General features: G+C 36.6%; 1 long non-coding RNA gene across 3 annotated transcripts; it reads right to left on the reverse strand.

The window, feature by feature from the left end:
- Window positions 1–9,373: 9,373 nt before the first annotated feature.
- LOC115031492 lies at window positions 9,374–21,816 on the reverse strand. Of its 3 annotated transcripts, none has more exons than XR_003837118.1 (10): window positions 21,537–21,816; window positions 21,166–21,249; window positions 20,125–20,291; window positions 19,172–19,315; window positions 18,767–18,857; window positions 15,125–15,222; window positions 12,151–12,270; window positions 11,296–11,365; window positions 10,669–10,732; window positions 9,374–9,863 (listed from the first exon to the last, which is right to left on the reverse strand). It is a non-coding gene; the product is annotated as an uncharacterized LOC115031492 (long non-coding RNA). The 3 variants fall into 3 exon arrangements; XR_003837119.1 differs by having other exon boundaries at window positions 20,153–20,291; window positions 21,494–21,816; XR_003837117.1 differs by having other exon boundaries at window positions 21,494–21,816.
- Window positions 21,817–22,349: the final 533 nt, after the last annotated feature.

Here is a 22,349-nt window from a genome sequence, read left to right on the forward strand (position 1 = left end):
CATGTACTTCTCTTGTTTTTCTTTATGTTTTTTCTCTCTATGTTTTATACTATTCTGGTTTATATTTGCCTGTTTCTTTTCTAAAGAGATAAAGAATGTAAAGAGTTAAATGTATTGTGAGATAGGAAGGCTTAAAAGAGGTGAAGGGGTAAAGATCACAAAATAGTATATGAAAATTACATATATAAAAACAAAAAATATATAAAATTGTGTGTGTATATATATATAGATAGATATAGATATAGATATAATTCCATATGAATTAATTAATTATGGGTGGCCTGCATTCATGTGGGAGCATGAATACTAGAAAACAGGTATCCTCACAGAGCAAACATCCCTGAAAGAACTTTACTCACCCATAAACCACAGACGATAAAATGCCAAAAGATACCCAGACAGGAGTGGAACTTCAGGTATAGTGGAATAATTTCTTGAACTGACGCAAGTTTTTGTATGTGGTCTTAGCTGTTGAGAGTTCATGGTTCAACTGCTTTGCCATATCTAGGAAATACTGTAATAATGCAGAATACTACTATCTTTATTTATTTGAGATAATGTTTCATAGTTGACTAGAATCTGTCAAGTAGTCCAAACTGCTTGGGAAAAAGAATTTGTCTACCACTTCCTACCATGACCTTGAAGTGCTAGCACACAAAACACACTACTCCTTGATTTTTACATATCTGTTCTATGAATAAAAGTCAGGTACTCATACCACCAAATGCAGACACTATTGCATATGCCAGCAAGATTGTGCTGAAAGGACCCTGATATAGCTGTCTCTCATGAGGCTATGCCAGTGCCTGGCAAACACAGAAGTAGATGCTCACAGTCAGCTATTGGATGGAACACAGGGCCCCCAATGGAGGAGCTAGAGAAAGTAGCCAAGGAGCTGAAGGGGTCTGCAACCCTATAGGTGGAACTACAATACAAACTAACCAGTACGCCCAAAGCTCATTTCTCTAGCTGCATATGTAGCAGAAGATGGCCTAATCGGCCATCATTGGGAAGAGAGGCCCCTTGGTCTTGCAAGGAACATCAGGGCCAAGAAGTGGGAGTGGGTGGGTAATGGAGCAGGGGTGGGGTATAAGGGTCTTTCTGGATAGCATTTCAAATGTAAATGAAAAAAATACCTAATAAAAAATTGGAAAAAGTTAAAGAAAAAAAAACATCCACAGCCTGCATATTTTGATCTATGAAAGAAATTTAACACACTTAAGATTATCCACTGACCATAAGGTCATACCTGCTATATAACTCTCCAATCTTCTACCTCATCTTTGATGCTTTCTCCTGAGATTCTCTTCAAATAGTAATTTTATTTTTCTGAATACTGGACTGAAAAGTTAGGAAACAGATAAGTACCTGTCCTTTTCCCTCATGAACCACAAGAATGTAGTGGAACAAGAACAGAAAATAAATGTGACATGACTATGTCCCATGCCCCACATAGCCCACACATAAGTTAAAGGCCTAAACTACATTCAATATAAGTTGCATTTTAGAATTCATTGCAATATGGAAGTGATATAGAGTATCCAATACCAATCAACTTTACATTGGGCAATTTCTTACCACCATGTTATATTGATGGAAACCCTAAAGATAACACTGCTACAAAAAATGTGGGTAAACATTATGATTTTACCATCTTTCCTTAATTGTCATCATTTCTAAAATCATAATTATTACCGGGATATTAGAGGCTTAGAGGTTCAAATCCATAACCCAATTGTTCACACTATTCATGGTGAGTAAGTAGACTTATATCATGGCAAAGACAAAAAATCTTCCTGGATACTGTATACTTAGTCAGCAGTTCATGGCTGGTGAGGTTACAGATCCTGCCAGAAAGTTTATGACAGCCATGTTTTTGGCATTATATAATTTCTAAACACATTTTGAATGTGTGTCTTTTCACAGAGAAATTAGTATAACTTTCACCCTCATCGAAACACTCCATTTTAAAGCAGATGGAGATTAGCAGAGAATTCCACAAATAATCAAATTGAAAAGAATAAATTACTGGTATTCCCAATGACAATTGATAAATTAACACAAGAATGAAAAGAAAAATAAGGGAAAAGGGAGAAGAAATTGTATTACACCCAAGACTTAGAGAATTTGTGTAAGATGGAGCAGAAAGGGTGTAAGATCCAGAGAAATGGCATGCCTGCTATGAGAAAGTGTCTTCTACTTATGACAGGGAAGTTGCACCCACAATACCCCAAATAACAGAAATACCTAAAGAAGATTTTTTTAAATAAATGACACCACATGTTCTTGTGTCAACCTGGATGGGGGAGAAGGATGTTATTGACCACACTGCTAACTGAAGACCTACAGGAAATTAATTGGAGCTTATGAGAGAAAGAATGGGAATTCTCCTGGGCCAAGTTCCTTAAAAAGTTGTCAAGTCTTGAGAAAATAGCTTTTGCACACATACACACGAGCAATACCTAATGGACTTAATAGTCAGTAATTATGCATACATAACTGTATTATATGAGAGTAGACCATGAGTTTGGGAGCAAATAGGGTGCAAAAGAAAGAAATTGCAGGTAGAGAAAACAGCAGAAATAATGTAAAGGATCACCTTTGTAATTTCATTAAATTTTTGAAATATTCATTGAAATACATTCCAAATATACTTTGAAAGTAATTTAAATGGAGTTACAATATGTTGAGTGAGACAATTACAACCTAGATATATTATGACACCAAATAAAAATTTCAGTATAAGGAGTGGATTACTTTTGTGTAGCAACAGCTAATGGTGCTGCCCACCCCTCCCGATAAAACACGTTATTGGCAAGACTATCAGTTACTCTCTACAAACTGAATATATCATGAATTTATAACATTAAACATGGACAAATTGATCCGGTTCCCAAGTAGAAGATTCACTAGTCCTAATGAGCAGACATAGTGTTGACAAGTACTTGGCACACTACTGGGAAAATTCATCATCAGTTTTTTCCTAGATAGAACCCGTGTAACATATAGCAATAACCCCTATATAAGATATATCATTGCAGTAATGCCAAATATATTACAGAAGTAAACAAGGATATACAGGAATAAATAATTAATTAATGAAAAAATTAAATGAAAATTGAAAAAGCTATACATGATAATATGACTAAGAACTTCCATTTCATAGTCATTTTATAATAAAATTAATGAAATAGACCAAAGTACATAGATTTAGCGTAACATACATAAAGGTTTTCTGTGAAATACTGCCTTATTATATGAATAGATAAAGACTATAAGCTTATCTCAAAGTGCACAGCCAAAGTCTTCAAGAACCCCCTCTCTGTGGTTTGAAAAGAAAGTCATATATTAGTTATGTAAATGAAACCCTGTAAGCTTAAGAGGCTGTAGCACTTGTCCAAATATAATATTTCTGTAATTAAAAAAATATCTATAGACCTAGAGGTCATCCTAGGGCAGTTATTGGGAAAAACTAAAAGTGGACATTTTTTTTCTTAAATATCTGATTTTTAAGGCAACAAAAATAATCTAAAAGCTTTGTGAAGACCACATCCCTGTATATAGAAAATTATTGATATTGGTTAGGTCAAAGATAATTTCAGTAAAGTAGCAGTGCATGTTAAAATAAAAAAATAAATAAATTATGTTTTATGTACAAACGATCACTATTCAAAACTGAATGCTGAAACACACCTGGTTATACAAAGCCCTCAGTGAGTGTGGTGGCCTACATCTACAATGAAGAGCTGTGAGCTCCTCAGCATCTGGAGGTTCAAGCATGACTTTGTTAATGAGTCTCAACTCATTATGAGAAGTACATTGAGACTTTGTGTCATAAACCAAATATATTAAGGTTATATCTGTCAAGCTTCGTGGTGTGCATGTGATTACAGCTCACCAGACCTGAGTCAGAAGAATTCCAAGAGTATAAGGGTTGGAGGTCTGCCTATGTGACACAGAGAGAACAAAAGTGAGACCTGACAAAGACTGTTTGAAACTATTTTAAAACAGATTTATCATTGGTAAGGAACTATTCTTAAGGTAGGTCTAGAAATAATTTACTGCAGTTTCTCTTTTTCTGGAGAGACGTGAGGAAAGATGTGTTTGTCCTAGTTATGACATAGGTAAGAGAACAGAAATTTTAAAAGGTGCCCACTATTCCAAGCTGGTGTACCACTAGGTTTACTGGGGTTTACATACAGAGTTGCAAGTAATCATGTGTGACACAAAGGCAGGTAGATTACCCTGATTCCAATCAATGTGGGAGGAATCTACTAAAACTGCAGCCATGTAGCTCTTTAAACAAATTGAAGGAAACTCCCATAAAACTATTTCAATTAAAATTTTCTATTTGCATAGCATGTCTTGATGCCTTGTCTCTTCTTTATCTGAACTGACCATCCCCTCTGACACTGTTTCTATAGGCCCCCTCAGAGACACAACAAGAAGAGAAATTTATAGTAAATAAAATTAAAATGAGCTACAGAAGAGATATAAAATGGTATAAAGAATTGGAAAAAAAAGGTTTTTTTTTATTCCAAGGAGCAACAGAGACAAAGCAATATGACTATATAAAAATACATGACTTAGAATGGTAAACTGATTGGCAGAAACAAATTGTTATGAGGAGAACTTAGTCAAAAAGAAGACATTGCAATCCAAAAGGAGAAAGAAATTTTTGCTAGGTAAATGCTTTCCACGGCAGGTGGACAGCCCTCTTTACTTGCTTGCCATCCAAAAATTTTAAAGGAGTGGACAGAGAAGAGAAAATAATATTTGGGAAGTAATACTTCCCATACAGCAGTGACAACGCAACTCTGGAAGTTGACCCTGTATTGGAAAAGAGTATCTCTGAAACACTTCATAGCAGCTGAATGATGTCAACTGAATGCCAGCATTATATAACTTTGTTCTTAGAGAGCTGTTGCACACCAGGTAAAATGCCACAAATGACATGGCTCTTGGCGTTTAGATGATCATAGTGTATCAGATGACAGCTGCCTTTGATGTAGCAATTCCTGAGAGTAGGTGCCCCCAAAATAGTGCAAGAAGCATGAGTTCTCATTCTCTCTCACACTGAAAGCTCTATGGAATCACCTTTCTTTCAGATAAAGTATGATTCCAAGATCTGAGAGAGAAAGGGAAGAGTTTAAAGCAGAAGTAGTATTGGCAGACCCAAGAACAAATTCTCAGCAATGGAGATAGGAGCAGAATTGCTCTGAGCAGGACTGTGGGTAATCACTTCAAGGACCCTCAACTTTACTGCATGTATATTAATGTGTTCTGTCAAATCAGAAGCAGTCCTACTTTGATGAACAGCAGGTTTCAGTAAACCTCTGGCCTGATCCTGGTAACTGCTGAGAGGTAGACTCCAGCCAACTGCCTAAATGGCATAATACTGTGTGCATGAATTAATATTAGCTGTGGTTGGCTGAATGTGAGCATTCAAATAAATAATGAATTAATGGCAAATCAGGAGAGAGAACTTTCAAACACAGGAATGAAAATCAAAAGCTTACTATAACCTGATAGTGTTTTACATTTGAGCCTATTCTACCTCTTCTGCCTCCACCCTGTGTTCTACAAGGTGCTGACTTCAACAGACATTAGAGAAACCAGTCATTGGAATATAGAAGTTTAAGTTTTTGTCTGGTCATATAATGCTTTCATCCTGGTAACATACAATAAAATCAGTGTTTGTGTGTGTGGCTTTCTGATTGTGGTTGTGGGCTGTCCAATGCAGCTTGTTGTTAATCCTTTGAAATCCTCTATTGTCAGTTTCATCAGGTGTTGTGATTATATTATGATCCATTACACTAAATAATGTCTTTGTGACCATTACAACCCACTATAGAAAAACTGCTTAGGTTATATAAAGAAATAGTGGGTTCTAGCCATGGTAAGCAATACAATTAATTAGCATAGAGTGTATTATAGTCGAATAGGGTATATATTTTAGAACCAATAAAGTCAAAATGTATTCACCATTTGTTTATGGGCAATAAACATATATTTTTCCATTGTACACAACACATAGTCTGCATGTTTATGAAAACTAGAGGTGCAATCATTAACTGTTTCTTAGAAATCATTCATCATGTAAAACTGTTCATATTAATGAATACATAGTACATGTAGTAAATTCCAACCACCAATTCTATAGACTTTAATTTCTCCCTAATATCAATTAATGTTTCATCACAAGTTCATATACACTGTCCATTCAGTGCTATTTGTGTTTGCATAGAGATGTGACCAGCTACTAAAACATCAATAGCCTCTCAGGGTTAGTATCTCTGAAGAAAACTGGTTCTCCTTCCATCTGCACTTAATCAAATACCACTAGCTTCTCAAATAAGTTTGGCTTCATGAATCCTGTCCCTGACTTTGCTAAGATTTAATTGGCTACTTCCAAGACAAGAATTTAGCATGTAGTCTCAGCTGTAACAAGTTTATGTGTTCCAATGTGAAGTCCTGTCCAGAAAATCCTGTTTCAGTATACAGGTCTACTACCTCTACATTGATATAGCATTTAATACTAGGAGAATTTCATGATAAGAGTGTAGGCTAGCTGGCCAGTAATACTTAAAGGCCCCACTATCTCTAACCCTGAAACTTTAGGATGGCTTTTATACACCTCTGTTTCAATTATATATACTTGATGAGTGTGTTCATTCAAATAAAAATGAATTAAGGGCCAATCAGAAGATAGAGCTTTCAAACGTAAATGTAAATACAAAGCTTGTTGTAACCTGGGAGAGTTCTCAGTTGGAGCCTGCTCCAACTCTTATGCCTCCTCCCTGGATATTTCAAGGTGTTGGCTTTAACTGACACTAGAGAAAATCAGCAAAAGGAATAAGAATATTAGTTATAAACTCTGGGTGATCAAAACCCAAAGACAAGCATACTCTTTACTGTGCCATCTTCCCAGCCCTACATTTTTAAACTTAATAACCCAGTAAATATAATTCAACAAAACACTCCCTGATACCTACTACATGTAACTATCAAATTTTCCTCCGTGCTAGCTCTGCTATTGTCTTCTGAGATACTCCTCTAGTGTTATTTTTAGGTTGTTTTTTGTTTTTTTTTTTTNTTTTTTTTTTGTTTTTTTGATACAGGACTGAAATCTCAGAAAACTGGACAGAGTCTGTACTGCTCCCTGGTAAACACACACACACACATGTAGTAGAGCAAGAGCAGCACTGACTGCTCCCCCTTATATCCTTCCTCACACATTAACCAAGTCTTGTCAAATTTCTCACCTACATTTCTACAGTTCTTCAATAATCTCCAACTTTCATTCATTTTTAAATTAATGATTTGTCTGAACAAGTTCTAGAGTTCACCAGGAATGACCTTTTGCATTTCATAGGGTTTGTCAAAATGGTTAGATAAGGAAATTAATAAAGTTTGAATTAAGGTAAGCAGGCCTTCTAAACTAAAAAATATAACACCATTATAACTACTAGAATGGCATGCATGTATACTAACTGTAAATTTCACTCACCTTCAGATAAATATATACCTTACTTCCACCAAACAAAACTCCCAAAATAGGTATAAGAAGTCCTGTGTTTACTTGCTATTGAGATCTGTTTGAAAGATGCCCAAACACACAAGCTATTTCTACTGCCTATGACTGGTCCCAAAAGGTGGTAAGTAAGTCGCTATTAATAAAGACAACACACACTTTAGACACAGGGCCTAAAGGTACCTGATCTGAAATGTGCCTTCTCCCTGAGGACTAGCTTTCATAATACCAGAAATGACAGATAATCTTCAAAGGAGGGATGCAATAAACTGCCCTGTTCAGTTGTGACACATATGAGCCATAACATTCACTGGCATCACACACACACACACACACACACACACACACACACAAATAAATAAATAAAACTAAGGGTGCATTTACAGCACACTTACAATAACTAAGACCTCTCTAATTGAACTTAAGATCTCAACATGAAAAAAAAAAAACCAAAAAAAAAACCTTGTCTTATACTAAAATCTAGTTAACTAATCCAAGGCCTGACAATATTACTGATGCTATGGTGTACTTATAGAGAGGATCCTAGCATGGTTGCCCTCCAAGAAGCCCAACAAGCAGCTGAAAAAGTCAGGTGCAGATACTTACACCCAACCAATGAACAGAAGCCAAAGACCCCTGGATTTGAACTAAGGAAAAGCTGGAAGAAGCTGAGGAGGAAAGTTACCACATAGGAAGACCATCAATCTCACCTAACCTTGACCCCCTGCTCAGACACTGAGCCACCAACCAGCCAGCATAAATGAGCTGGTATGAGGCCTCCAACACATATACAACAGAGTATTGCCTAGTCTGGCCTCAGTGACAGAAGATGCACCTAACCCTTGAGAGATTGAGGCCCCAGGTAGTGGGGAGGTCTGGTGGGGTGGAGTTGAGGGAGTTGGGGACATCCTCTTGGAGACAGAGAATGAATAATGGGATGAGGAACAGTCACAGGGCAGACTGAGAGTGGGATAACAACTGTACTGTAAAAATAGATTAAATAATAATAATAATAATAATAATAATAATAATAATAATACCGCAAAACTATTTTAGCTGGGATTTAGTAAGAGACAGACAGTACAGGTCTGTTGACATGTTATTAGCACTGACTAAAATAATTTTACATAGATCCTACAAACTTATTTTAGTTGGATACAAACCACAAACTCAGTAGTTTTTTGGGGAAAGACTATACTGCCAAAATGTGTCATTGGTATAATCATGAATTTCTGACTAAGAGACAGCATTTCTTAGGAAAGGGCATGAAGTCCTATAAGATGCATTCTATTCTATATTGATTAAACATGCCCCAGTGAAATATCAATAATATAATATAATTCAACTAATACCTTCTGGTTAGATACTTCAATTAATGGTGGAATATTATAATTATAAATTATGTTTTTAGAAGTGAATGTTCACAGTCATCTATAAGATGGAACACAGGGCCCCCAGTGGAGAAGCTAGAGAAAGTACCCAAGGAGCCGAAGGTGTCTGTAATCCTATAGGTGGAACAACAATATGAACTAACCAGTACCCCCAGAGCTTGTGTCTATAGCTGCATATGTATCAGAAGATGGCCTAGTTGGCCATCATTGGGAAGAGAGGCCCCTTGGTCTTGCAAACTTTATATGCCCCAGTACAGGGGAACGCCAGGGCCAAGAAGTGGGAGTGGGTCAGTAGGGGAGCAGGGAAGGGGTGGCTATCGGGGATTTTCAGGATAGCATTTGAAATGTAAATGAAGAAAATATCTAATAAAAATTGAAAAAAATGTCATCACCAAAGATAACAATCCCATGCTGTTTCCACACTCCACATTTGAATATAAACTTACCCTATATTGAAAATGATTACACCATACTCCCAGTTGATGTCATCTCTGCTTCCTCGGCCTTCCTCAATGTGGTTCATCAAATTTTCTATTCCTTACAGCTACTCTCTAGTGAACAGCTCCTTTAGAAAAAATCAAAGATACACATGAGTTGCATAATTGAGCACCTCTATCCACACTGCTTATGCATAAATACTCTCTGTATAATTCTTAATTACAGTATGTACACCTATAGACTGTTTGCCTCTGCTAGACTCACATTGAAAGGGAAGTATCTAAAAATGCAGTGGGCAGTAAGGCTTTGGTATCCCAGTATGTAAATATACTTTCTAGGTATGCTCTGTCATCTTAACTGTGCCATACTAGTCAAGTGAGATTCCCTCCATGAGCTAAGATTTTAAGAAAAAAAAATGGTCTTCCAGTATTGTGTATATTTGAGTGTCTGTTTTCAGCTGCTCAAGTAGTCCTCAATGTTCTCCCCTTGCCATGGGTCACCTAGAAAAAGAAAACAGAAGGAGAATGAATAGAACATAGGCTCTATAAGGAGCACATGATAATCTGATGATAAAATAAGCCCCCTGTGAGAGAACTACCCTTTCATTGGACATACAGTAGTAAAATGATTCAGTAGCATAAACAAGCACACCACACTATAGATAAATATCATCCATCACCTTTCATAATTAATTACAAGATGGGGGATTAAAATAGTTAAAAACCCCAATCAAGCCTAAGTCAAAGAGTGGAAAATAGCTGTGTGGTATGAATGTTTCTATTTTTTATTAATCATTTTATTCATTTACATTTCAAATGATATCTTCCTTTCTGCAAACCCCTCATTCCATTCCCTTCCCCTTTTCCTCTATGAGAGTGCTCCTCCACACTCACTCACTCCAGCCTTACCACCCTAGCATTCCCCTATTCTGGGACATCTAGCTTCCACAAGACCTAGAACTTCCCCTTCCTATTGATGCCAGATAATTTCATCCTCTGCTATATATTTATCTGGAGCCATGAATCCACCCATGTATACTCTTTGGTTTAGTCTCTGGGAGCTCTGGGTGCTCCAGTTTGTTAATATTGTTCTTTCTATGGGGTTGCAATCCCTTTCAGTCTTCCTCTAGCTCTTTCATTAGGATCCCTAGGTTCAGTCCAATGGTTGGCTGTGAGTATCTGTATCTATATTAGTCAGGTGTTGGCAGAACCTCTTAGAGGACAACCATACCAGGCTCCTGTCAGCAAGCACTTCTTGGCATTAGTAACAGTGTTGGGGTTGGGTGTCTGCAGATGGAATGGTTACCTAGGTGGTGTAGTCCCCAGATGGTCTTTTCTTCTGTCTCTGCTCCATTTTTGTCCCTCCATTTCTTTTAGACAGGAAAACATCTGGGTTAATTTTTTTTGAGATGGGTAGGTGGCCTCATCCTCCAACTACAAGTCATGTCTATCTACTGGAGGGGATCTCTTACATGTTCTATTTCCCCTTTTTTGGGTGTTCTGGCTAATGTCATCCCTGGTTGAGGTAGCTTCTATCTCTTACATGCATGCAAAATACCTTCTGGAAGTAGGAAATCTAGTTAATAGGGATGAAATATCTTCTTGGGTACAAACTACATTTTTCCATATTTGATTATATAAGTAGTATATTTAGGAAGAGGGCCTTTCTACTGTAGATATTGTAGGTGTAAATGATGTTTAGCACTACTAATTCATGTTTGAGGTTAGGGTATATGGGAATTCTTTGGACAATAATCCAGGAGGATTTAACCCATTCCCACTGCTGGAGGTTTACTTGGTGGCACACCTAGCTAAGGAATTGTCTTCTTTAATATGGTGAGTACTTCATAATTATTATCATTTGTGTACATATTATAGAAAGCTTCTAGAACAATAGGCACAGACAAGACTTTCAATATTTCACACCACTTACAATTGCAGCATTGATTAAGGATGTGAACACAAGTCCTACTCCTCATCAGGAATATATTTGTAGTTTATATCTGTAAGGAAAGGGAGAATCATGTTTCCCCAGTGGAGTTATTAAGAATATCAACCACAATCTAGGGCTGACTTCATTCCCACGAATAGTAGGCCAAAACAAAATGAAATCCAGGTTTATTTGTTTGCTATTTGATTATGCACTGTGTTGTGATGGGCTCTGTTTGATTTGGTTTGTTAGATTTTCTGTTTCTTTGCATATTCATATTTTCTTAATGATAGGATATATATAACAATAAATTAGTTGGGTAGGGAGATAGGAAGAATCTGAGTGACACTGAGAGAGAAAAATAATCAAAATATACTATAGATAATTAATAAAGGATTAAATATATAATATGTATAAATAAGTATGATTCTATTCATTAAATAAGCAAAAAACAGTTGTTTCCAGAATACCCTTTCTGGAGTGGAACCTGACAAATGTAAACAAATTCTGCACTACACTGGAAATAAGAAACAGCACTGAAAATTTAATTTTGCCTAATGCTGCTTTGCTCAATCTGTTTTGTGCAATCTCAGGAACGGTGATCACAAGTTCACCTTGTTTTATGTCGCAACCAAATGTTGTGATGATTCTAATACTCAGAAAGTTTGGAGTCTCACCCTGGCTCTGTGACCCACTCTCCTCTGATAATTGGAACCATAAATAAATTTTGTTGTTTCCAGATCATCATAGTAGATGAAAACTGTATAGCATAATAAAATAGAATCTTCCATCTAATTATTTACATAACTAATCAAAAATAAAAAAACAAATGTTGGGAAGCTAATGACTTTATAATACCATAGCTCCAGGTAGCAGTCTCCAGTGTGATCTTCTCAGGATGCTGACAAGAAGCATGGCATTAGTGCTTGAGTTTGCAACCTCACTAAGAAGTACAATGGATCTCCATATCAGAAATACCTGAGATAAATAATGAAAAACACAGGGATAAGTAAGTATGAGAATACTTAAAGTTTCAGACATGTATCTCAGACTATTAATAACACCCATGTATTTTTAATGCCCAATTCATTGACTTTAAGAATTCCATAATTATCAAACTATTATAGACTAAGAGTATCTCCATCCACAGCAAAGTTATATTACTTTTTGTTCTATGGGCAAACTCATCTAAATTCCACAAGGAACATTAGTACAAGAACTAAATTTGACCTAATATTCAGATAAATAAAAACAAAGATGGAGAACTTGAACTTTAGACCCTGTTTCAAAACTTATGACAAATTAGTTTCAATAAAGATATCTGAATATGATATATAGTTAAGCATATATTAGTAAAATGAAACCAAATACCCCAAATAAATATTTAATAAGCATTTGTGAATATGATCATGGTGTGTGAGAATGTTGCAAACTGTGCATATGTGTATGAATGTTTAGTGAACATCAGGGCTTTTAATCAATTGAATTCTGTCTTCTTTAGAGATATCATTTGTCACTGATCTTAGAGATTAGCAGCTAAATAAACTAGCAGACCATTTCTAGGATGAGGATGGCATGACACCATTTCCAGTTTCTTTGTTGGTTGGTTTGATTCTGTAACTGCTAGGGATACAATATCATATATCTGCAAGTTCTGTGAGAAACACTATATAAGTGAGCAATCCCCAAGCATAAAACATTTATAGTTAACATCAATGATTATCAAAAATGTCCAGTAATTTTTGAAGCTATCAGTAAAGTTGATACAATATGAAAATTTGCATACAGCAAACATAACTGACTAAAATTGCCCATGCAAAAATATATACTGAAAATTAAAAACTCATAAGCCAGCAATATCTATGGAGTTAATTATGGTAGCACTAATGAACAAATTATTAGTAATATGGAAGCAGAATTACTGAAAGAAAAGAATATTGCAATTAATACAAAATAAGCATTTTATAAAATGAATTATAAATTCAAACAGTTTAGGATGACAAAAATATAGAATTTTCGAGTATCAGTGTTTGCCAATAAGGTAAGATTTTTCGAGGAGTACCAGAACATAATGAAGAAGAGTGAAGTATGCATATATACCCCATGTGGTGATCATCACATGTCCATTCAAGTTATTCCCTCTGCTACCCAAATTTCTCAATGTAATTACTGCTATGAGACATAAAAGCCAACAGTGATAGTGTATAAAACAACAACCATCAAATAATAACAGACAAAAATACCAAGACAAGTGAAAATAATTCAAAACAAAGCAAAACAAAGAAAAACCATAGGGGCTGACATAGCTTTATAAGAGTGAAAACACAACCAGTAGAATCACGTGTTTCTAGATCATATTGGATAAGTCTACTAACAAAAAAGTATAAAATATTTTACTATTTTAAATACAAAAGAGGAATAACAGAACTATATAATTACGAGTCTAAATAGACATTTTTGCAAAGCAGTTCCATGAGCATTGCAGAAGAAATTTTCTAAAATAAATAGAAACAATAGGGTTAGTCAAAACTTACAAGGAAATCATTATTGATAATTATCCCAAATTATATATAATTGTTATTCACATATAGATACTCACACACATGCATATACACATGTATGTGTATACATAGGTTTACATAATTTGCACACAATTGGGAAGATTATTGGCCCACCTGGGGCCATGAATATCTAAGAAAAATTCCAGACAGGAGAAAACTCTGAAATTTTGAATTGTTAGTAAATTTGATGAGTTGTTGAGAAAGGATTCCAGGAGAATACCACAAGAGTATAGTATAAGATAAGTACTTATTGCTTGAAATAACTGCATTTTGGATAGGGGAGCTAAAGGGATACTAAAGGTACAGTTGTGTTCTTAAACATGTTCAATAACTAATAGCTACCTAATTGAAATCAAGGCTTGCTTAACAAAGGGCCAATGATGCCTCATTGTGTAAACCAACAAATGTCATAAGGCTAGTTAGCCTTTGGAACTTAGACGACCTTACCACTACTTTCATAAGCCATTATATTCCCTAAATGCTGATGACATCTTATTCCTACAGAATGTTTAGAGCTAAGAATATTAAATCAATTTGTAAAGTTGTATTTACATACAAATATGCATGTGTTTGTGTGTAAGAGTATGTATGTAGCAATTATAATGAAGACATGATTTTGAGAGACGTGAATTTGAGACGTGAATTTGAAGTACACAGGAAGAGTCAGATATGTCAAAATTATGTAATATCTATTCATATGAAATCCTACTTTTGAATAAAGAAATAGTAAGGACACATAGAATGTAGGTTTTCCATAGAAGAAAGATTAGATTAGACTGAGGAGAATTGAGATGAATATGAGTAAAACTTATTTAATATAGGAGTATAAAAGAAATTGAAATACAAGAAGAACTAGAAAACTCAATAAAGCAGGCCATGTGCAAAACTGAAAGTTTATGGATTTAAATAGAAGGAAATACCTAGATTATAAAAAAAAAAAAAAAAAAACTCAGTACTTTCCCAGATGTTATCAAAGAAAAGATAAAAGTGGATGTCACTTCATAGAAAATGCACTGGTCATTAATCTTAGTCCAATTAGTGAATACAATGAACAATAGGTCACTCCTCTGTCTTTTCCTTATGACAAGGAAAACAAACTACTTTTGTTGGAAATATCACATTATTTCTATAAAATGCACAAAAATATACAGACTTTAAAAGATAGCAACAAACATAAAAGTATATGGACATATAAAATTTCACTTGAATTTATAGAGAAGAAAGTAATAATGAAAAATGAAAGGCAAAAGTCTCTAAGTATACAATACTACCAGCTACACATGGGATCCCTTTAATAAAGTCTCCTCAGAAGACCAGCACGGAGCACCTTCTCAGAATCTAATATCAGCTTGAGCAGCACGGTGAGACTCTGCATCATAAAAAGAAAAAAAATGTTTAAGAATAAGTAGTTAGTAAATGTAAAATACGTATGCTTTATTATTTATTTTCTTTCATACTTAACAACTTGACTGCAATTTCTTTCCCTCCACTACAACCACTCATTCCATCTCTGCTCTTCCTTAGATCCTATCCTCCTCTGTTTCTCTTAAAAAATGATTAGACCTCTCAGGGATATTAAACATGCAAGGCATATCAAGTTGCAATAAGACTAGGTACAATCCATCACACCAAAACTGTATGAGACAACTGAGTAGGATGAAAGGGTCTCAAGCATAAGCAAAAGAGTCTTGGACATGTCCCACCCTCAGTGTTAGAGCAGTCCCACAAGACCACCAAGCTACACAACCATAACATATATGCATAAGACCTAGCTAAGACCCATACAGGTTCTTTGATTTTCACTTAAGTCCCTGTGAGACCCTGTGAACATTGCTTAGTTGATTCAGTGGCCCATGTTCTTATAATGTCCTTAGCTACTCTGTCCCATACAATTCTTCTTCCCCTTCTTCTGTAGGGTTCACTGAGCCAGCATGAAATACAAGCCTTTGAGTAAAGCTGTGCACACCTATAAAGGGTGTGGTCCCATTCTCTTTTACTCTCCCTCTATATCTACTTGTATTATTATCAGTCCTATATTAATCTATATTTGATCACATTGTAACCTCTACTTTAAGTTGGCATTAATTCATCAGTGTATTAACCTGTGAGCCATGCCATTCTGACCCCTGAGGTCTGTAAGTGAAATATATTTCAATTGTTGCATTGTATTGCAGATTTGTCTCTACTGTGCCTCACTTAACAATCACTTCTGACCCTACTATCTATTTTTTCTCACTGCATAATCACTTTTATCAAATTATTTGACATGATATTAATATATAAAATAAATATTATGTTTGAAAAAATAGGCCCACCATTTCCTAATCAAAAAATCCTCTATTAAACCTATGATGTTTTCTATTATAACTTCATGTATTCTCTCCATTCTTTATATAAACTGAGTCCACTTGCATGTGTACACCTAGATGTGGAACAATCTACTAAAGGATGAGTAGACTCTCAGGGAAAACAGTCCTAAAGCAATATGACTCTCTTCTCGTAAAAGGCAATCAAATTCTAATAGCTATGTAGGGATGGGACTTCATGAGTTTTTCCTGCAGACATGGCAGTATATTGGCTGGCTTGCATTGTTAGAAGTCTTGTGGATATATTCTTAGCTGTTGAACATTCATTTGTTCAGCTTTTCAGTCACACCTAGCAACTACTGCTACCATCTGCTACCTCTGGCTCATCTGAGACAGTGTTTCTCAATGGACTGGAAATTTCCAAGTAGTATATGCTAACTGGCTGACAAAATTCAGATATCAGACTGTCACATCCTCTTATGTCTTAGGAATCCTTACCCATAAATAACGCCTGGCTTTCTTTTCTTTTTTTTTTAATTTTTTTATTAGATATTTTCTTTATTTACATTTCAAATGCTACCCCAAAAGTCTCCCACTGTCCTGCTCCCCAACCCACCCACTCCTGCTACCTGGCCCTGACATTCCCCTGTACTGGGGCATATGATCTTGCAAGACCAAGGGCCTCTCCTCCCATTGATGTCCAACTATATCATCCTCTGCTACATATGCAACTAGAGACACAGCTCTGCGGGGGGTGGTGTAGTGTTTAGTTCATATTGTTGTTCCTCCTATAGGGTTGAAGATCCCTTCAGCTCCTTGGGTACTTTTTCTAGCTCCTTCATTAGGGGCCCTGTGTTCCGTCCAATAGATGACTGTGAGCATTCACTTCTGCATTTGCCAGGCACAGACATAGCCTCACAAGAGATAGCTATATCAGGGTCCTGTCAGCAAAATCTTTCTGGCATATACAATAGTATCTGGGTTTGGTTGTATATGGGAGGAATCCCCGGGTGGGGCAATCTCTGGCTTTTCATATATATGTGTGTGTGGGGGTGTATGTTTGAGAAATAATACTTAGTTTTATATATCTAAAAAGCAAGCATATTGCTGAATAAGCCACCTCCACATACCTATGTATTTTAACATAAAATGAAAAATAACAGATATTGTGCAAGAATCATAATGCTGTGTTGTGGGGCCAGGGAGAGACAGAGCCAAGGGAATTGAGCCTGGAGCAAGAGTGTGGTTGGGGCATGTCCAAACCCTGGAAATCTTATCCTCATAATAGAAGTAGTAAGATTGCTCCCTAGCCCTGCCCTGGTTCTGCATGTCCTTGTGCATATAGCCCTGTGCCCTTACTTTGGTTCCACTAGAGAAATTAATGTAGCCCAGTAGCCATAATAGGTCCACCAAATATTTGGAATTACTCCTTATGCTGAGGCATCCCCAGCACCTGACCCCTACCAATGGTATACCTTTACCATATAGCTCCTACTCACCCTGCGAAACATTTAAATAGCCTTTAAACCACCTATTAAAATGAGAGGTCTCCATGAAGCTGCTTCTGGAAAGTATGTTCTCACTGTGTTGACTGCCACCTGAGACAATATTCCAACTAGATATTTTAAGCTATCAAATAATTGTGCATGTCACAGAGGTCAAGGACTCCACAAGACAACCTACATATTCAACTCACCTGCACCCAATGGGGCTCACCAATACAGAACCAACAACCAAAGAGTATGTAGGGAATGCAATTAAACCCCCAACATCTATGTACCATATATGCAACTTGGTCTTCATTGGGCTTCCCTAAAAATAAGAGCAGGGACTGTCTCTGACTCTGTTGCCTGCCACTGGATCCCCTTCACCTAAAGGGAAGAGCCTCAGTGGAAGAGGATATACTTAGTCCTGCTGTGACTAGATGTGCCAGGTTGGGGAAGTATGTAACAGGGGCATCCCCTTCACTGAGAAGGGAAGAGGTAATGCCAGAAGAGATTTGTAAGGGGGGCACTAGAAGAAGAGGAAAGAATGGCTTGTGATCAGGATATAAAGTGCATAAATAAATAAATTTTAAAAAATTGTCAGGAATGTTTTTGTTGTTGTTGTTTGTTGTTGTTGTTGTTGTTGTTGTTGAGTTGTTGACTGGATGGTATGTCATGAAGACATGACCAAACATTACAAATTGTCTCCTAAACACATGAATATTTGAGAACCAAGTAATAGATTCAACAGCTGCCAGTTAGAAGTACATAATAATAGGTATCCAAAAATAATAATTAAGAGTTCATGAATTGAGAGATAATGTGAAAAACGTGAGAAGCCAGTGGTGTAAGAAGGAGAGTGGAAATTATCTACTTACAATACTTATGAATGAATGTCTCAAAAACTTTTAAACACGTCCTCTATATGGAAGAAATTTAAAGATAGTCACCATAGAATAGAGGAGACTATACCCTAATCTCTCCAGTGTTAGGAATGGGTAATTTTGTTGCATTTTAGTCAATGGAATCCCATAGACAACCCCAAACAAGATATAGACAAAGCTTTTAGTTACTCTCTACAAACTGAAGGCAAAATCCTAATACAAAGAAAGATATCACTTACTTATGTCACCAAACATGGAGAAATTGAGCCAACGCCAAGCCAGAAGCTTCACATGTAATGTTCATGGAGTTAGAAGGTACGCTGCATGATACTAGAGGAAGAAATAAATAATCATTAGTACTCAGCTACAAATCCTGTAACCTAAACTAGTAATATAGCTACAAAATATACTGCTGTAATTGTGGCACAAAGTTTATTGAAGTAATCTCCTATTTTTGATTGGATTCATGGCCTAACACATAAAAATCAAGAGTCATACCAGACATTGTCAATGTGCTCGAGAACCCAAGAATACATAGGCCATGGTCCTAGTGGGAAACCACTATTATTCTGCAAATGGCTCATGACAATAAAATGACTCCTAATGGCATATTGTTATATCCATAAATCAGTGCATCACTTAACTCTCATCAGAGAAGTTTCTTCTTATAGTAGATAGGAACTAGCCCAGAGAGCCACAACTGGATAATGTACAACAGTGAAAGACATTGGAGTACTTGTCCTGAATAAGAAGCCTTCATCAAACCTTTCCCATCAAGCCCTGTGAATCTATGGGAAAGGGAAATTAGAAAGATTTTAAGAGAAAAAGGTAATAAATGATTCCAAGGAACTAGACTATTTATATACAACAGGGCACATAAACATTTGTACTCACAAGAGACTTTTATAGCATGCACAAGACTTTAAAGTTCAAACTGAACAAAAAAATCTCAGCATTAAATGGGAGAAGTGGAAATGAAGTGTCCCACCCCTAATTAAAAGCTATGTGTAATTGATAGCTACTGGCAAAGGGAAAGTCATTTTTTTTCCAATTTGGGTCATTGGATATATCAACAAAATTCAAGGGCAAGCTGCATGTCATAAAATAATTAGGAAAGAGAACCATATTCTCTTTTGGCTTGGGGAGGAGTGCTTTTTTTTTCTTTTTTTGATTTAGTTTCATTTGGTTTTGATATTGGTTTGTATTATTGATAGGTTTGTCATTGCTTTGTTTGATTTTCTTTTTTATTCTGTCTTGAGGCGTTGGGAGATAGAGAAAGAACACAAGTTTGGTGAGGAGGGAAGCAAGAAGGAGTTGGGAGTACTTGGAGGGGTGAAATAATATCAAAATATATGATATGAAAACAATTATATATATGATAATACAACCCAATCCACCAATATGAAAAATGATTATATACAATGAATACTTTATGACCCAGTTCAAGTTTTTTTAAGAACTTTATGTACAATACTATATTTACATCACTTCTACCCCTTCCTCTGCCTCTCCACTCTTCTAATGTACCCATATTCTCCTACAAACCCATAACCTCCTGTCTAGTTTTGTAAAGGCTGAGTACACAAAATAGGAATACCTGAAATTTTAACTAATCTACCAATGACCTTTTTTTCTGTTCAGAAATCCATATCGAGATCCATGAAGGATGTCTTCCTGAAGACTCGGATAGTCAGGTCCCCTTCAGGCTCCTATGATGGATTTCTGGGTGGGGGGTTAATTCCATGTTGAACTGAAGTGATTTCACTAGGGAAAAATTCAGAAATTTTTATTTTAACTTGTAGTTTCAAGTTACATTCCATCATTGCAGAAGTCACAGTAGCAGGTTGCATAAGAAAACTGATCATGTTATATCCATAACTTAGAAACAGGGAACTTGTCCAAGTGTTTTCTAAAGAAAGGAAGAAAGAAAATATGGATTTGAGTAGGTTGAGATGTGGGGAGGTTAGGTATAAGTTAGGAGAGGGGAAGTGGTAATCAGAATATATTCTCAATATAAAAAGCAGAGAGTAATGAACACAAGTTCATTCTAGTTCATGCTAGTATTCAGCCTGCCTTCATCATTTTATACAATCTAGGATATCCTGCCCAGCGGATTTTCCTAGCTACAATTAACATGGTTCTTTAAACAACCAAGGTGACCCCTCACAGATAATATCCCAGGGGCTTGCTTCCAAGTTGGTTTCAGTTTTTGTCGTGTTGGCAGCTAACAATGAACCAACTACATGAGCATAGAGGGTGCTCTTATTTTAATATAGACAATATGTTTTAAAACGACAAATTTCCTTTGCAATCTTTTGAAAATCAAAACACAATTTTAAAGCTTACAACAAGTCTTTTAGAGATGACAGTGTAACCTAGTATCAAAACTTCAGAAGCAAGATAGCACCTTAGAGACAAACATGATTTAAGAATGCAGGAAAGGTCTGGAAGAGAGAAGAAGTGGGGAAGACTGACTCCAAGGAGAGGAGAAATAGTAAACTCTGGTTAGGATGTAATACATAAGAGAAGAATGAAACACAGAATTCAAAAGAGGAATTTGATGTATTGCTCAGTAATAAAAAACACTGCTCTTCCAGAGAACCCAGGTTCAAATTCCTGAATGCACATGGCAACTCACAAATGTCTGTAATTCCAGTTCCAGGGGATCTTACACCATCTTCTGGCCACTGAAGGCAACAGACATGTATTCGAAGACATATACCTACAAGTAAGTAAAATATATATATATAATATATATATATATATATATTATATGTGTGTATATATATATATATATATATACACACACACATATAATTTATTTTTTATTTTCTGCTTTCACTCTTTTTTACACTCCAGTCATTACCTACTTCCCGGTCTTTCCTCCCACAGTTCCTCATCCCTTTCCTCCTCCCATCCTGTCTCCAAAGGAATGTCACACCTCCCTACCAGACCTCCCCACTCACTGGGGCCTCAAGTCTCTCTAGGGTTAGGCAAGTATTCTCTCACTTAGGCCAGACCAGGAAGTCCTCTGCTGAATATGTATCAGAGTCCTTGAACCAGTTCTTGTATGCTGCCAGTTGGTGGGTCAGTGTCTGAGAGATCTTGGGGGTCCAGGTTAAGTGAGACTGCTGGTCTTCCTTTGGGGTCACCCTTCTCCTCAGCTTCTTCTAGCCTCTCCCTCATTCAACCACAGTGGTCTCCGACTTCAGTATATTTTGTTGAGTGTAAGTATCTGTGTCTGTCTCAGTCAGCTGCTTGTTGGGCCTCTTGAAGGGCAGCCATGCTAGGCTCCTATTGTAAGCACAACATAGGATCAGTAATAGTATCAGGCCTTGGAGCCTCCCCTGGAGAAAGATCCCAACTTGGTTTGGTGATGGGACCTCCTTTCCTCTGTCTCTTCTCCATTTTTGTACCTGAAGTTTTTTTTTTTTTATATAGGCACAATTCTGGGTCAGAGTTTTTGACTGTGGGATGGCAACCCCATCTGTCCATTTGATGCCCTGTCTTTCTACTGGAGGTGGACTCTATAAGTTCCCTCTCCTCACTGTTAGGAATTTCATCTAAGGTCCCTCCCTTTGAGTCCTGAGCGTCTCTCACATACTGGGTCTCTGGTACATTCTAGAGGGTCACCCCACCTCCCACACTCTGAAGTTACATATTTCCATTCATTCTGCTGACCCTCAGGGTTTCTCTCCTACACCCCCAATACCTGAATAGGTTCTCCCTTCCCTCCTCTCCCACTCCCTCCCCCTCCCTCTTCCTCTACCATATACCACCCAGGTCCTTCCCTCCCTCTGCCTCCCATACCTGCTGCAATAC

The sequence above is a fragment of the Mus caroli genome, chromosome 7 (assembly GCF_900094665.2).
Source record: "Mus caroli chromosome 7, CAROLI_EIJ_v1.1, whole genome shotgun sequence".
Lineage (NCBI taxonomy): Eukaryota > Metazoa > Chordata > Mammalia > Rodentia > Muridae > Mus > Mus caroli.